Genomic DNA, 16583 nt, shown 5'->3' on the forward strand with positions numbered 1-16583 from the left:
GTGCTCCTTTATGTCACACTGAAGCTAAACCACACCACTCATTTTAGATCATTTCCCCCCAAACAGCATTCCACATGATCTTATTCTCATAAGACTATTAAAACACTTTTTTTTTTAACTGAAAGCTCTCACCTCAAGGCCAAGTGCCAGTGTTGGCACGCAGGATCCTGAAGTACTGGCTTATCCTTACATGACGGGTTAAGATGTTGGCCAGAGACTGCTAACAGATTTATACCCGGCCAACATTATAAAAACCTCCCTGGCTCATTTTTTCCTAACGTTATAAATGAGACTGTTGCTCTTTTCAACCAACACACTGTATGCTGAGAGCAAAGTGAAGGTCTAAAGTATCAGCTTATCTCATTTGTCTTTTCTTGGTATCTCTGACACTCCCAGTAAGCATATGGTGAGTAAAGCATGGTCCTTTTTCTCTACCAGTCATATACTGTATATATATCCACTTGTTTCTACACTCACCGTCCATTCTATCAGCTCCACTTACCATATAGAAGCACTTTGTAGTTCTACAATTACTGACTGTAGACCATCTGTTTCTCTGCATGCTTTGTTAGCCCACTTTCATGCTGTTCTTCAATGGTCAGGACTCTCCCAGGACCACGACAGAGTAGGTATTATTTAGGTGGTGGATCATTCTCAGCACTGCAGTGACACTGACATGGTGATGGTGTGTTAGTGTGCGTTGTGCTGACACCTCACTGTCACTGCTGGACTGAGAATAGTCCACCAACCACAAACATCCAGCCAACAGCGCCACATGGGCAGCATCCTGTGACCACTGCTGAAGGTCTAGAAGATGACCAACTCAAACAGCAGCAACAGATGAGCGATCGTCTCTGACTTTACATTTACAAGGTGGACCAACTAGGTAGGAGTGTCTAATAGAGAGGACACTGTATCAAAAAACTCCAGCAGCACTGCTGTGTCTGATCCACTCATACCAGCACAACACGCACTAACACACCACCACCATGTCAGCGTCACTGCAGTGCTGAGAATTATCCACCACCTAAATAATACCTGTTCTGTGGTGGTCCTGTGGGGGTCCTGACCATTGAAGAACAGGGTGAAAGCAGGATAAAAAGTTATGTAGAGAAACAGATGGACTACAGTCAGTAATTGTAGAACTACAAAGTGCTTCTATATGGTAAGAGGAGTTTTTTATTAAGTTAAAGCCTGAGCATAATTCGGGTATTCAAATGTAGAAAATACAAAAGACTGCCATTATTTCTTAATATAATGAGTGATCTGTATACGTGGTTTTACCGGTCACGCAACTAACAGCCTCTATAATGTGTCAGAATTTAGAACTGAATGAGGCCAGCACAAAACTGAAAGAGTGGACCAAATTTATCTTTCTGGTTATTGTCACAGTTCCTTTTTTTAGCTTTCCCTGAAGCATTAGTGACACAAACACAGAAGAAACTGCAGAAGCAAGTGTTTTACTGTGTTTTCCCTCAAATCTCTGCCATGTGTAGTAAATGTGCCAGATTCTGACACAAGAAAATGTTTATTCTTGGCTCAAAAAAGTCTATGGTCAGTTGTTTGGCCAAAGTACCATGAGAGTTCGCTGGATATCCCATTCATCAACAATGGGCTTTGATAAGACAGCTAAAACAGCCTCCACTATTGTGTGGGAACTTGTGTGCATCTCATCTACAGAAAATCTATAAGGTAAGGAACTGACATTGAACATAAAGGCCTGGCTCACAGTTGATATTCCAATTAACCTCTAAAGTGTTTGGTGTTCAGAGCTCTGAGCAGACTACTGTGGTCGTCAAGTCTTTATAAAACACACAGTGGTATTGTGTATACACACACATACACACTTTAAGGATAAAAGTATTGGGACGCCTACACATTACACCTTTATGACATTCCATTCTAAATCCATTGGGATTTATATGTAGTTGGTAGCCCTCTTTGCGGCCAAAACAGCTTCCACTCTTCTGGGAAGGCTTTCTACAAGATTTGGAAGTGTGTCTGCAGGAATATTTATCCATTCACCCAGAAGAGCATTTTTTTATTTCAATATTGTCCCCTAATCTAGTCGTGTCCAATTACCCTGAATGCGTCCTCTATACTGATTCGACCCTTCACCGCTGACTGAGGACGCCTCTCAACTGACATACGCCCCCTCCAAGCACGTACAGTCAGTACAGACTGCATTTTTTACACCGACGAGCACTGTGTACAGAGGGCCACACCCCCATCAGCAATATTCCTCAGCCCTGTGCAGTCGCCATCAGTCAGCCAGCAGGGGCCGCAGTTGCACCGGTTATGAGGACCTACGATCCGACTTTTTACCCTCTAACCCTGAACAACAGCCAATCGTTGTTCATGCAACCGCCCAGCCCAGTCGGAAGGTAGAGTTGAGATTCGATACGATACGATGTATTCGAAACCCCAACTCTGGTGCGCTGGCGTACTTTACCGCTGTGCCACCTGAGCGGCAGGAGAGCATTTTTGAGGTCGGACTCTGATGCTGGACAAGAAGGCCTTGTTTGCAAACATCAAACTCATTTAACCATGCCCTGACGGATAGAAAAGGGCCTTCCCCAAAATGTCCCAACAAAGTTCAAAGCACACAAATGTCCAAAATGCCTTAGTATGCTGAAGCATTAAGATTTCTCTTCACTGAAACTAACAACCCCTTAGCACTATCCTCCCTCCAACAAACTTAATAGTTGGCAAAATGCAGTCAGGCAGGTAACGTTCTCCTGGTATTTGCTCGTCCACCAGACGGCAAGATAGAGAAGCATGATTCATAACTCAGAACACGTTTCACACCACTCCATACAACACCTGGCATTGTGGTTGGTGATTCAAGGCTTGCATGCAGCTGCTCGGCCATCGAAGCCCATGCCATGAGGCTCATGATGCACAGTTTTGTGCTGATGTTAGTGCCAGAGGAGGTTTGGAACTCTGGAGTTATTGAGTCAGCAAAGTGTTGGACACTTGGACTTGGACACGTTGGACCCTGCTCTGTTACTTTACGTGATCTGCCTCTTCATGGCCGTTTTGCTGTGGTTCTTAAATGCTTCCACCTTTCAATACCGCCCACAGATTAATGTAGAAAATCTGGAAGGGAAGAAATCTCACAAACTGATTTGGCGCAATGCCGGCATCCTATTTCAGTAGCACTTTAGAACAACCCATTCTTTCACAGATGTTTGTAAAGGCAGACCGCATGGTCCTGTGGCAACAGGACTGCACAAAACACCTGAATTCAACGATTAAGAGGTGTGTCCATATATTTGTTTGCAATTACAACAGATAACAATAAAGAGTGAACATATTTTCATAAATGCTACAAAGGGGTGGACAAAGCTTAAAGCTTAGGCATTGAAGTCAACGTTCAAACAACATTGAAGTCATTATAGTTTTTTAGCTGTGCATTCGTGCACATCTGGCATTTTAAGGGTGTCTGGGAAACGTGTTGAAGTTTCCCTAAGGGGCAGACAGGCTCAAGTCTCACTCTGAAGTTCATCGTCATTCAGCTAATCTAGCCAGTGTGCACAGAGGCACTGGTTAACACCCCATGGCCCTTCCTCCTTCCAACCCCCCTCCACACACACACACACACACACACACTATGAGACAGGGCCAGCTTTGATTACCCACCACAACAATGGCAGCTTTCAGTGACGCTTTTCACAGCCAACAAAAGAAGAAACCCTACACACACTATAGACGCACACTGGCTTAAATTTACCACAGCACACAAAAACACCCAAAAAAAAAAGCTAGGCTTTAGAAATGTGCTGCATAACACTGTCCCCGTACTACTACTCTACAGAGTTCTGTCTGGGCTAAACAAGACTACTTTATGTGGGTTCTTGAATTTGACAGCAAGCAGCCCCAAAGATGGCCCGACCCAGGGCCACATGAAAGCAAAACGATCGCATGGACATCCAAAGCCCATCCATTTCTTTTAACATCCCAGACAACTTCATTTACTCTCGTGAATGCCAGACAGGTTCCTACGGCAACTACAGAACAAGGATGAAGAGAAGGCGCTGAAGTGGCTCCTCTTGAGAAAGCAAACACTCTCCCGCTTCACGTCGATGCTCTTGACAGCATGTAAACAAGTGAGAAGGGAGTGAGCTAACAGAGCCCAACAACCTCATCTTGCGCCTTTCACTTCAGCTAGGAACAAGGGCCACATTCATCTTAAGGGTTCATTTCAGCACATGCAGACAACGACCGACTGCAACCCCTCAGCGGTGTTAAAGTAGGGTCATCGAGGAGTGCTAAGCAATGTAAAACATCCTGATCTAATTTAAACAGGATGCCAGAGTGATTACTTTGTGATGCTTTGTGACTCACGTGTAAAAATGAAAGACAGCAGTACCAGTAAGTTCAGTAACGTTTAAGTATATAAAAGGATGGGCTGGTAATGAACCTCCCACGGAATGCCGTCTGACTGGAATACTGCGCATGTTATTGAACACGTGTGTCAGTGAACACACACGCACCATTTTAAGAACTGAAATGTATACAGTTTACGCCATTATAGGGACTCAACATTAGTCATGAGACAGTGAAACCAAATAGGAAAGTGTAGTTGTGCATTTCTGTAACAGAAGACCGAAACTGTAGCCAGATTCTGTGTTAACGTTACTGAGTTCAGCACACTGAAATGTCGACCTACATTCTGAGAACCATTCCCACCACCTCATAATGAGGGCATTAACCCCCAGTGACAGATGTCCCATTAATTCATTGAAAAAAAAGTCGCTGATAGACAGCAAGTCGTTTAGGCGCTCTGTGATTAAATCGAAGCTGAAAGAGCAAACAAATGTTGGTAGTTTACTTGTTGGCTACATTTATTCCCTCGTAACTGAATACAAATTCTAACAAGGAGTCTTCACGGGCTGGACACAAAGTAAATAACAGTAGGCTAAGCACACGAGGGCTTATACAATAGTTTTACTAATAAGATTGTTAAGCATTCTTAAGATTAACAATGAAAAACCTCAGCATTTTACTAACCTTAACTCTAAGTGCATGCAATTTCTTTTAAAACATTAAATGTCTAATAATATCTTGATATAAATCATAGCTTTTACAATACCTCATTTATAAACATATTTTTGCTGGTTATTTTTTCAGTCCTTCAATTTTTGTAGAGTATACTGACGTATATTGACAGCTTCCAGGCATATTTAACCCTAATAATTTCTACTCTCCGTGATATTAAGAAAACAAGCAATTACTAGTGGACATACACATATTCAAATATATAATAACCATAAGTACCTGTAACTACAATCCGTCTAGCCCCAGATATTTCTCAGATCTGTGGGGAAACACATTTAGCAGACGTCTTTATCCAAAGTGACTTACAGTACTGGGACAGTATACAGTCTGAGCAATTGATGGTTAAGGGCCTGGCTCAAGGGCCCAACAGCAGCAACCTGGCAAAGGTGGGGCAAACCAGCGACCTTTTGATTACTAGTCCAGTACCTTAACCACTAGGCTACAACTGCCTATAATCTGTAAACAGTATGTATTACTTGGCAAGATCCTGGCAAGATGATCAGACAGCTTCAAATTAAAAATCGAACCATTAATACAAATTAAATGCAACCATCTACACTTTCACACACTTTTAACAGACCAGTACAGTTCTGGTAATTTGTGCCTCATACACCATTCATTCCTTCAAAAATGCAATATTGTTTTATATAACAGTACAATTTAAAAAGGACATACAGTATACTGTGATAGATGTTTAGAAATACAGTATAGTGTTTACTGTGATAGAGGTTTAGAAATACAGTATAGTGTTTACTGTGATAGAAGTTTAGAAATACAGTATACTGTGTACTGTGGTAGAAGTTTAGAAATACAGTATACTGTGTACTGTGATATAGGTTTAGAAATACAGTATACTGTGTACTGTGATATAGGTTTAGAAATACAGTATACTGTGTACTGTGATATAGGTTTAGATATACAGTATACTGTGTACTGTGATATAGGTTTAGATATACAGTATACTGTGTACTGTGGTAGAAGTTTAGAAGTATAATATACTGTGTACTGTGATAGATGTTTAGAAATACAGTATACTGTGTACTGTGATATAGGTTTAGAAATACAGTATACTGTGTACTGTGATATAGGTTTAGATATACAGTATACTGTGTACTGTGATATAAGTTTAGAAGTATAATATACTGTGTACTGTGATAGATGTTTAGAAATACAGCATACTGTGTACTGTGGTGGAGGTTTAGAAATACAGTATACTGTGTACTGTGATATAGGTTTAGATATACAGTATACTGTGTACTGTGATATAGGTTTAGATATACAGTATACTGTGTACTGTGGTAGAAGTTTAGAAGTATAATATACTGTGTACTGTGATAGATGTTTAGAAATACAGTATACTGTGTACTGTGATATAGGTTTAGATATACAGTATACTGTGTACTGTGATATAGGTTTAGAAATACAGTATACTGTGTACTGTGGTGGAGGTTTAGAAATACAGTATACTGTGTACTGTGATATAGGTTTAGAAATACAGCATACTGTGTACTGTGGTGGAGGTTTAGAAATACAGTATACTGTGTACTGTGGTGGAGGTTTAGAAATACAGTATACTGTGTACTGTGATATAGGTTTAGAAATACAGCATACTGTGTACTGTGGTGGAGGTTTAGAAATACAGTATACTGTGTACTGTGATATAGGTTTAGATATACAGTATACTGTGTACTGTGATATAGGTTTAGAAATACAGCATACTGTGTACTGTGGTGGAGGTTTAGAAATACAGTATACTGTGTACTGTGATATAGGTTTAGAAATACAGTATACTGTGTACTATGGAAGAGGTTCAGAAGTTCAGAAGGAGATTCTGGCTTTATCACCTAGTCATTTTGGTCATTGACCCATCCAGCACATATGGCAATAATTTCCTTACGTTACACTGTATTAAAACAGAAGTCAATGGGTCTGTTTTTGTACAGTATCAGCCCTTTAATTTCTATAGTAGGTCGGATTTGAGACCTAGTTTTTGGGACTTTTCTCACAATAGGAAATGTATTGAAGTTATTGTTTGTGGTAATCCCTTCATACTCCATGGAAACGTTGGAGTATTCGTTTAACAACACATATTAAACAAAACGAATTAAATAGTAGATGCTGTGCTTTGGTATGTCTGTAAATTTCGTGTTTTATTGATTTGGGAATAAAAATAAAACAGCTGCTTCGAACTTTCATTATGCGCACTTCTGACAAGAATCGATTTCTGGCGGTGAGTCAAACGAATGTTTTTGATTCTGACTTGTCCTCATTGCACTGACTGAACCGAGCCAGAAAACCGACTCCGAGCCACATGAGCTCAGCGGTTCAAACAAGAATTCGCTTAAATAAAGATAGTTACGTTTATATTTTAATTCTGCTTCTAAATAATGTTTGAAAATCGATCGTATTTAAATAATACAAGTAAACAAAGACGAACTTTAAAACAGAACGGCGGAGAAAGGCTACAAAAATGCTCAAATAGTGCACATGTAGCCAAGAGTTAAACGTTAAGCGGGTACTCACGTTTGTTCTTGGTGTTGATGTTGTTGTTGGTGTTGTTTTTTCCAGCGGCAGCTGTCAGTCTCTCTTTGTAGCAGAAGCAGTCTGAGCTAGTGACTGAATGGTGCGAAACTAATGAAGTTCAGTTTAAAAGAAGAGTTCCTCAAGTAAAGCGCTCTCTCTCTCCACCAAGCGGTGCAACACAACCCCACATATTACAGCAACCTACAGAAAGGGAACCATCACTCAGTGCTGAGGAGCTCTTCTATCTGTCAGCTCCACCACAAACCCACTACAGGAAACAGTGCAGAATGCTTTCCACTGCCTATCACACTCAGAAGGGTATGACAGAGTACAGAGTTGCCCAAGCACATACACCGATCAGGCATAACATTAGTCCATCTGTTTCTCTACATACCTTTTTAGCCTGCTTTCACCCTGTTCTTCAATAGTCAGGACCCCCACAGGACATCATTCTCAGCACTGCAGTGACACTGACATGGTGGTGGTGTGTTAGTGTGTGTTGTGCTGGTATGAGTGGATAAGACACAGCTGCCGTCACCGCTGGACTGAGAATAGCCCACCAACCGAAAACATCCAGCCAACATCTCCCCGGTGGGCAGCGTCCTGTGACCGCTGATGAAGGCCTAGAAGATGAACAACTCAAACAGCCGCAATAGATGAGCGGTCGTCTCTGACTTTACATCTACAAGGTGGACCAACTAGGTAGGAGTGTCTAATGGAGTGGACAGTGAGTGGACACGGTATTTAAAAACTCCAGCAGCACAACACACACACAGCAGTGCAGCAGTGCTGAGAATCATCCACCACCCAAATAATACCTGCTCTGTGGTGGTCCTGTGGGGGTCCTGATTATTGAAGAACAGAGTGAAAGCAGGCTAAAAAGGTATGTAGAAAAACAGATGGACTACAGTCAGTAACGGTAGAACTACAAAGTGCTTCTATATGGTAAGTGGGGCTGATAAAATGGACAGTGAGTGTAGAAACAAGGAGGTGGTTTTAATGGTATGGCTGATCGGTGTACAACTACGGGATCACAATATTGTTGTTGTATTTATGTATTCGAAACACTTTAGGGGGTTGTAACAACGTTGTTCTGCAGTATTATACAGTAATTACCCCAAACTGTGTAAAGAACAAATTTACTATGTAAGCAAAAGTATGTGGCCATTGTTTATTCTTAAACAATAGGAATTTATATACCCTCCAGATGTTTTTGGACATATAGGGTATGTTCGTGTTTATACAGAACTATGTGATCACAACATTGTTGTTGTATTTATGTAGTTAGAAACTCAACAGTAAGCGGTTGTAATAACATTGTTATGCTGTATTATGTTTTTATTACGTTTAACTGTTTTGCTACATTTCAGTCAGTTTCTTTAGCTTAATATCTTAAAAACCTTAAAACTAGCTATAAATTGTATGACATAATAACAATAACAAAAGTACAAATTCACTATATAAGCAAAAGTATGTGGCCTTCTGGCCATGTTGGACGTTTTGTTCTTAAACAAAGGGAATTTATATGGAGTCCATACCATTTTGGACATATGAGGCAGTGGTTCTCAACCACCGGGCCGCAGGTCCGTGGGTCATTTATTACCGGGCTGCACAGAAAGAATAAGTAATTAGAGATCGCTACAAGCGCAATTAAATTTCCAATACTCTTCGGGTGTTATTGTCCCCAATCACCACTAGGTAGGAGCAGCATCTCATTGCACTGAAAAAAGCTCAGGATTCACACTGATTTTCCATTCTATAGTTATTCTATTTTAAATCCCCCCACTGGTCTGTGAAATTATATCTTATATGAAAACGTTTCCCGGGCAGCACGGTGGCTTAGTGGGTAGCACTGTCGCCTCACAGCAAGAAGGTCCTGGGTTCGATCCCCAGGTGGGGCGGCCCAGGTCCTTTATGTGCGGAGTTTGCATGTTCTCCCCGTGTCTGCGTGGGTTTCCACAGTCCAAAAACATGCAGCCAGGCTAATTGGAGACACTGAATTGTCCTATAGGTACTTAGTCGCTAGATGCACAAACCAGTGCATTGTAGCGCCGGTCCCAAGCCCTGATAAATAGGGAGGGTTGTGTCAGGAAGGGCATCCGGCGTAAAAACTGTGCTAAATCAATAATGCGGATCTCAATCCGCCGGAGACCCATAACGGGAGGAAGCCGAGGAAATTGATTGATTCTTATAGCTTAAAAAATCCTTAATTTCTAATAACATTGCAAGTGATTAATAATAGCATTTCATTCATTAAGATTATAGTGATTTTAAAGCTGATAAAAACAACATAAAAAGAATATGCAGTCTAATATCTTAATAAAATAAAAGTTTTTATTGTTCACATGAAAAAAACTCCAAAATGTTCCAGACAAGTGAGCACAAAGTTAAAGGCCAACAACCACCAATTCACAACTTAGTGTTGCATTGTGATCTTGAATGTGTTTTCTAGGATGTAATATTCATGTGCAGAATTTGTTTCACACTCATAATGTCACATGATTGGATTTAAATCAACTGAGGACTGTTTTAAATATTTAGCATAAGATAGCTAAACAGAAAAAACAATCCCCAAAGCTGAGGACCATTATCAGAGTGGAAGGAAGCAAGTTTTCATGTAGGAAAACCTTGTACGTGGTTTGATTCATGCATCCTGAGTTGGCAGAAATCCTGGTCAGTGGAGAGTTGTTTTCTCTCTATGATGGTCTGCTGCTTGACCTTGCTTTTAGAAAACCGTCTTTGAAATTTTTACGGATGGAAGCAAGCTGACGCTTACAGTACCCCTCTGCTAGTAAAGCCCGGACTTCTTTTCCTCACCGGTTTTCCACTCTATTGTTACAGTCAGGAGTTATTTTATATTCCAGTTAATTTTGAGTCTGTTTTGCCATCCAGCTGTTCATATTTCAAGAGGATAGTGATTACAACAGAAGAGGTCTTTGAAGTAGAGATAATCCCTCGTTTGCATTTTTTCTAGGTGGGAGGAAACCAAACTACCAGTGGTACCAGTGGCTGAAAACGTGTAGCTCAGTGGTCCCCAACCACGGGGCTGGGAACCGGTAGCAGTCTGTGGGTCATTTATAACCGGGCAGCACAGAAAGAATAAATAATTACAGATTATTAAATTACATTTCCAAAACTCTTCGGGTGTTATTATATCCAATCACCACTAGGTGGGAGCAGCGTCTCGTTGAATCGATTCACACTGATTTTCAATTCTATAGTTAATCTATTTTAAATCCTCCCACCCCCACCGGTCTGTGAAACTATATCTCATGTAAAACCGATCCGTGGTGCAAAAAAGGTTGGGGACTACTGGTCTAGCTGACTGTATATCTTAGTATCAACAAATCTCCTAATTTTTCATTTGTAATAAAAGGTTGAAAACTGCTAAATAGCATATTCAAATCTTCGGATATCTTTTTATTTCCACATCCTGATTTTAAAGTTTAGCTACGTTTTCTCACAGGGCCTTAGACAGTTCTGTTGTTTATTTCAGTATCAGAATGATGAGCTTAGACTTAGACACTAATGATAATCAAACAAATCACAAGAAAGGAAACTTACCTTTAATAGCCACTTAAACCTGTGTGTGTTTGTGTGTGTGTCAACTTGTGTGTAAATTATCAGGCATAACATGCACGGGTATGTACACTTTCAAACAAGGCTATTTGGGTTATTTCAGCTCCACTTACCATATAGAAGCACTTTGTAGTTCTAAAATTACTGACTGTAGTCCATGTATTTTTCTACATACTTTTTAGCACCCTGTTCTTCAATAGTCAGGACCCCCACAGGACCACCACAGAGCAAGTACTATTTAGGAGGTGGATCATTCTCAGCACTGCAGGGACAGTAACGTGGTGGTGTGTTAGTTTGTGTTGTGCTGGTATGAGTGAATTAGACACGGCTGGAGTTTTTAAATACTGTGTCCAATCACTGTCCGCTCTATTAGTTGGTCCACCTTGTAGATGTAAAGTCAGAGACGATCGCTCATCTATTGCTGCTGTTTGAGTTGGTCATCTTCTAGACCTTCATCAGTGGTCACAGGACGCTGGCCACGGGGCACTGTTGACTGGATATTTTTGGTTGGTGGACTATTCTCAGTCCAGCAGTGACTCCATCAGCATTGCTGTCTTATCCACTCATACCAGCACAACACACACTAACACACCACCACCATGTCAGTGTCACTGCAGTGCTGAGAATGACCCACCACCCAAATAATACCTGCTCTGTAGTGGTCTTGGCCATGATCATTGAAGAACAGCATGAAAGGGGGCTAACAAAGCATGCAGAGAAACAAATGGACTACAGTCAGTAATTGTAGAACTAAACACATTTTCTGTATGATTAGTCATGTCTTCCAAAAAATTACCAGTATTTCACAAATTCTTCTCATGAGCAGAACTGTATACACTATAAATCAAAAGCATTCCATTTGCAACCCTGTTATTTTATTAATTTGTTGTATATAAAACACTAAATATGAGCTGTAATAACATGTCTGTACAATAACTAAGCCTGGGGGTGAGAACACTGGTTTCCTCGAAGGACAAAAAGAGCTGAGAACAGGAGAGTTAAACAAGCCGATACAAGTAGAAGAGAGTATGAGAAAGAACAGCAGGAATTCCAATTGTGTTCAGACACAGGCAGGTGCTGGTACAGCGTCAACCAACAGACAGACGATCAATGGAATGACGTCACACAGCAACAATGCTGTTACAGCAGATAATGATCTTATCTTATAAGAAAAGCAGTTACACAGTTACACTGATTCTGTTTATTCCTCAGTGTTAGACAAGTTCAAGCATTTCCGGACTAGTTATGAAAAGCGAAAGCACAAACACAAGCAATGTGATTTGTGGTAGTGGACCAGCTTCTCTAAATTGCCACTAGGTGTGAGTAAATAAGTTAACGTGACTGTGTGTCGACCTGTGACGGATTTGTGCCCTTTCCAGTGTGAGTTCAGACCTTACACCTAGTGTTTCCAGATGGTTCAGCTAGTGTTAGTAACAAAAAGGCTAAGAGGAACATACTCATTACATTATTAGGCACCAAATTCTAAATGTGTTTATACACCGATCAGCTATAACATTAAAACCACCTCACTGTCCATATTTTCAGCTCCATATAGAAGCACTTTGTAGTTCTGAAATGTAGTCCATCTGTTTCTCTACATACTTTATTTTTTAGCCTGCTTTCACCCTGTTCTTCAATAGTCAGGACCACCACAGAGCAGGTATTATTGAGGTGGTGGATGATTCTCAGCACTGCAGTGACACTGACATGGTGGTGGTGTGTTAGTGTGTGTTGTGCTGGTATGAGTGGATCAGACACAGCAGCGCTGCTGGAGATTTTAAATACCGTGTCCACTCACTGTCCACTCTATTATACACTCCTACCTAGTTGGTCCACCTTGTAGATGTAAAGTCAGAGATGATCGCTCATATATTGCTGCTGGTTGAGTTGGTCATCTTCATCAGTGGTCAAAGGACGCTGCTCACGGGCAATGTTGGCTGGATATTTTTGGTTGGTGGACTATTCTCAGTCCAGCATGGACAGTGAGGTGTCCACTCATACCAGCACAACACACACTAACACACCATGTCAGTGCTGAGAATGATCCACCACCCAAATAATACCTGCTCTGTGGTGGTGCTGTGGGGGTCCTGACCATTGAAGAACAGCACGAAAGGGGGCTAACAAAGCATGCAGAGAAACAGATGGACTACAGTCAGTAATTTTAAATATTGCTATTCTGGCTGTTTAGAAACAGCAGAAAGCTTTACACTCGTTATTTATTTATTAGGATTTTAACGTCATGTTTTACACTTTGGTTACATTCATGACAGAAACAGTAGTTACTCATTACACAAGATTCATCAGTTCACAAGTCCAATGTCAAACACAATCATGGATAATTTTGTATCTCCAATTCATCTCACTTAAATGTCTTTGGACTGTGGGAGGAAACCGAAGTTCCCTGAGGAAACTCCACCCAGAAAGGACCCGGACCGCCCCACCTGGGGATCGAAACCAGGACCTTCTTGCTGTGAGGTGACAATGCTACCCACTGAGCCACCGTGCCGCCCTTATACTCATTTGACTAGTGTCATATGTTTCTACTGACTTGTTGCAACTTGCATTCTAGTTCAGAAAAATAAACTACAGACCCTCTAACACTACACCACAGACCCCCAGGATTCTCCAGACCTCACTTTGAGACCACGGCTGTACACGAATGATATGGATCTTACAGAAAAATAAATAAAGAAATCCACTTTAAAAATTCAAATACACATTTGCAAAACGGTATATTTATTGAACCACTTGACTTTTTTTTGCTACAAAATTATATACAGGATGTTTATGTATATACAACGTCTGGGAGAAAAAAATACAAAAAAATAAAAATAAAACAAACACCCAAATCGAAGAGAGTGAAATGGCTTTCTTATTCATCACCTGTTTGTGAAAGCACACTGTGCTTAAAAAGCAAAGTCATTGTGCAAGCAACTGTACAGAACAAACTCAATATACAACTTAAAATCTGCCAAAAATGAAGTTACAAATTGATTTTCATTGTGGTTTTTGTTTTGAGCTTTCAAATGTGAAACATATCCAACAACTAAAACAATCACTGGTTTGAACTGATATCGGTAGTCTAAATTTTAGCAGTCTTTAAACCTAACAAACATTTAATAACTATTTTTTAAGAGCAATTACTTTCATGCATTACACTGTAAAGGCTGTAACTATTGTTGTAAACTTTACCTGGACTTTAAGGTCAGTGGGTTTTGCTGAGTGTGCTAAAGACCTCTGAGAATCTAGCATGATACGAAGCTCTACACACAGCCGGAAACAAGCAGGACATGTCAAAGTGAAAAGCATCAATGAAATAATACAATTATTTAATACTAATACACAAATCTAAAGTGTATTTAAAGTTTGTCTTGACGATTTGTTGGATTTTGTTAATGCTACATTAGTTCTGCTACACTATGGCTATGCAGTGTGACATTCATTCACCGATTATAAAAAAAAAATAGCAAAAACTGTCCCGGTATAAGGTTAATTTAGGTTTACGCATACACTACTCTAAGGTCAATGCTTATCCATGCACGGTTAGTGTAAGGAACTGGACCACTAACATCACTGGGTCTGTGTTAAGAGGTGTAAGCTATAGTTCACTATAGACTGCTTCTTTAATTTACTAGTGATAGTAAACCCCGGTTTGCCCCCCCTGCCATGCATTAACAATTTATCCCAAGAATTATTCATCCTCAGAAACTGTTTAGTAACATACACTACACCTCCTTGTTTCTACACTCACTGTCCATTTTATCAGCTCCACTTACCATATAGGAGCACTTTGTAGTTCTACAATTACTGCCTGTAGTCCATCCGTTTCTCTGCATGCTGTTGGCCCCCTTTCATGCTGTTCATCAATGGTCATGACCCCCACAGGACCACCACAAAGCAGGTATTATTTAGGTGGTGGATCATTCTCAGCACTGCAGTGACAATGACATGGTGGTGGTGTGTTAGTGTGTGTTGTGCTGGTATGAGCAGATCAGACACAGCAGCGCTGCTGGAGTTTTTAAACACAAAGTCCACTCACAGTCCACTCTATTAGACACTCCTACTTAGTTGGTCCACCTTGTAGATGTAAATCTGTTGCTGCTGTTCGAGTTGGTCATGTTCTAGATCTTCATCAGTGGTCACAGGATGCTGCCCACAGGGCACTGTTGGCTGGACATATTTTTGGTTGGTGGATTATTCTCAGTCCAGCAGTGACAGCACAACACACACTAACACACCACCACCATGTCAGTGTCACTGCAGTGCTGAGAATCATCCACCACCTCAATAAAATCTGCTCTGAGGTGGTCCTGTGGGGGTCCTGATCATAAAAGAACAGGGTGAAAGCAGGTTAAAAAAGTATGTCGAGAAATAGATGAACTACAGTCAGTATTTGCAGAACTACAAAGTGCTCCTATATGGTAAGTGGAGCTGATACAATGGACAGTGAGTGTAGAAACAAGGCAGTGGTTATAATGTTATGCCTAATGGTGTATGTGCATATGCAAAAACATTAGGACCACCTGCCTCAAATGCTGTGGTATCTAGTAACATGATATTACGAGCAGGTCCTTTAACATCTATACCAGATGCCATGTCTTGGCCTCCCAACAACCTCTCAGTGGTTTGTAGCTTGCTCAGTTCCTGCTCAGATCACACTGGAGAGTACTTACCATAAATGCTTGTGAGGACCCCTTGCTGTTTTGGACCTTGGTGCTTATCAAAGTCACTCATAGTAGGCAATGCCATACACATATCTGGGTGATGGTACTAATATTTTGGCATTGTGTGTTTATATACTTTTTGCAGATGCTTCTATTTAAAGCAAGTTCCAATTGTGACCCAGTGCAATCAAAGCAATGGATGATAAAGGGTCTTGATCAAAGGTCCAACAGTGGCATATTACTAGTGTGGTACCTTAATTGCTGCACTGCACACTAGCTTTGTATTTGGGAGGTGGAAAGTAACTGTGATATAAAATAGAAACCCATGTGGAGACAAAGAAAACATGGCAATCCTCCCAAGACCCTGGTGCTGTGTAGCAATGACACTACCCTCCGCAGTGCGGCTTTAGCATATTTGTGTTTAAATAACAATCAGTGTAATCAACAGTAATGCCTTAACTTGTCAACACTGCTATTTCTATATATCTACAATAATTCTATCTGTACCAAATCCAAAATACATTTGCAAGTACATACATTTAATACTACTACATAATTAGCTTCATTTTACTTGTACATAGTTTTCATACAGCATCATGTGTAGTTTAGGCTAAATCTCTAAAATGAAAGTGATTTGTGAGCCAATGCACTAATTTCACCAAAGCACATTGTCATGACCTAAAATCCCCTGCATTCTCAACACCTCCCTCATATCTGTAACTCACTCCTTTATAACACACAAGAAACTGAAAG

At 40.6% G+C, this 16583-nt stretch overlaps 1 protein-coding gene and 1 long non-coding RNA gene across 3 annotated transcripts in view; one reads left to right on the plus strand and one right to left on the minus strand.

Annotated features, from left to right (window-relative positions):
- cd82a (CD82 molecule a) overlaps nt 1-7716 on the minus strand; it is a 41061-nt gene extending 33345 nt beyond the window's left edge. Inside the window, exons 1-2 of one of the 2 annotated variants that reach the window (XM_063012591.1) lie at nt 7585-7716; nt 5281-5320 (exon numbers count right to left, since the gene is read on the minus strand). The gene's annotated coding sequence lies outside the window, so the exon portion shown is untranslated. The remainder of the gene's footprint in view (nt 1-5280; nt 5321-7584) is intronic. The other variant, XM_063012590.1, reaches the window with a different exon arrangement.
- On the plus strand, nt 7246-10670 carry LOC134331254 (uncharacterized). Its single transcript, XR_010015114.1, has 3 exons — nt 7246-7291; nt 7630-7902; nt 10559-10670. It is a non-coding gene; the product is annotated as an uncharacterized LOC134331254 (long non-coding RNA).
- Nucleotides 10671-16583: the final 5913 nt, after the last annotated feature.

This window comes from Trichomycterus rosablanca, chromosome 17 (assembly GCF_030014385.1).
Source record: "Trichomycterus rosablanca isolate fTriRos1 chromosome 17, fTriRos1.hap1, whole genome shotgun sequence".
NCBI classification, from domain to species: Eukaryota; Metazoa; Chordata; class Actinopteri; order Siluriformes; family Trichomycteridae; genus Trichomycterus; species Trichomycterus rosablanca.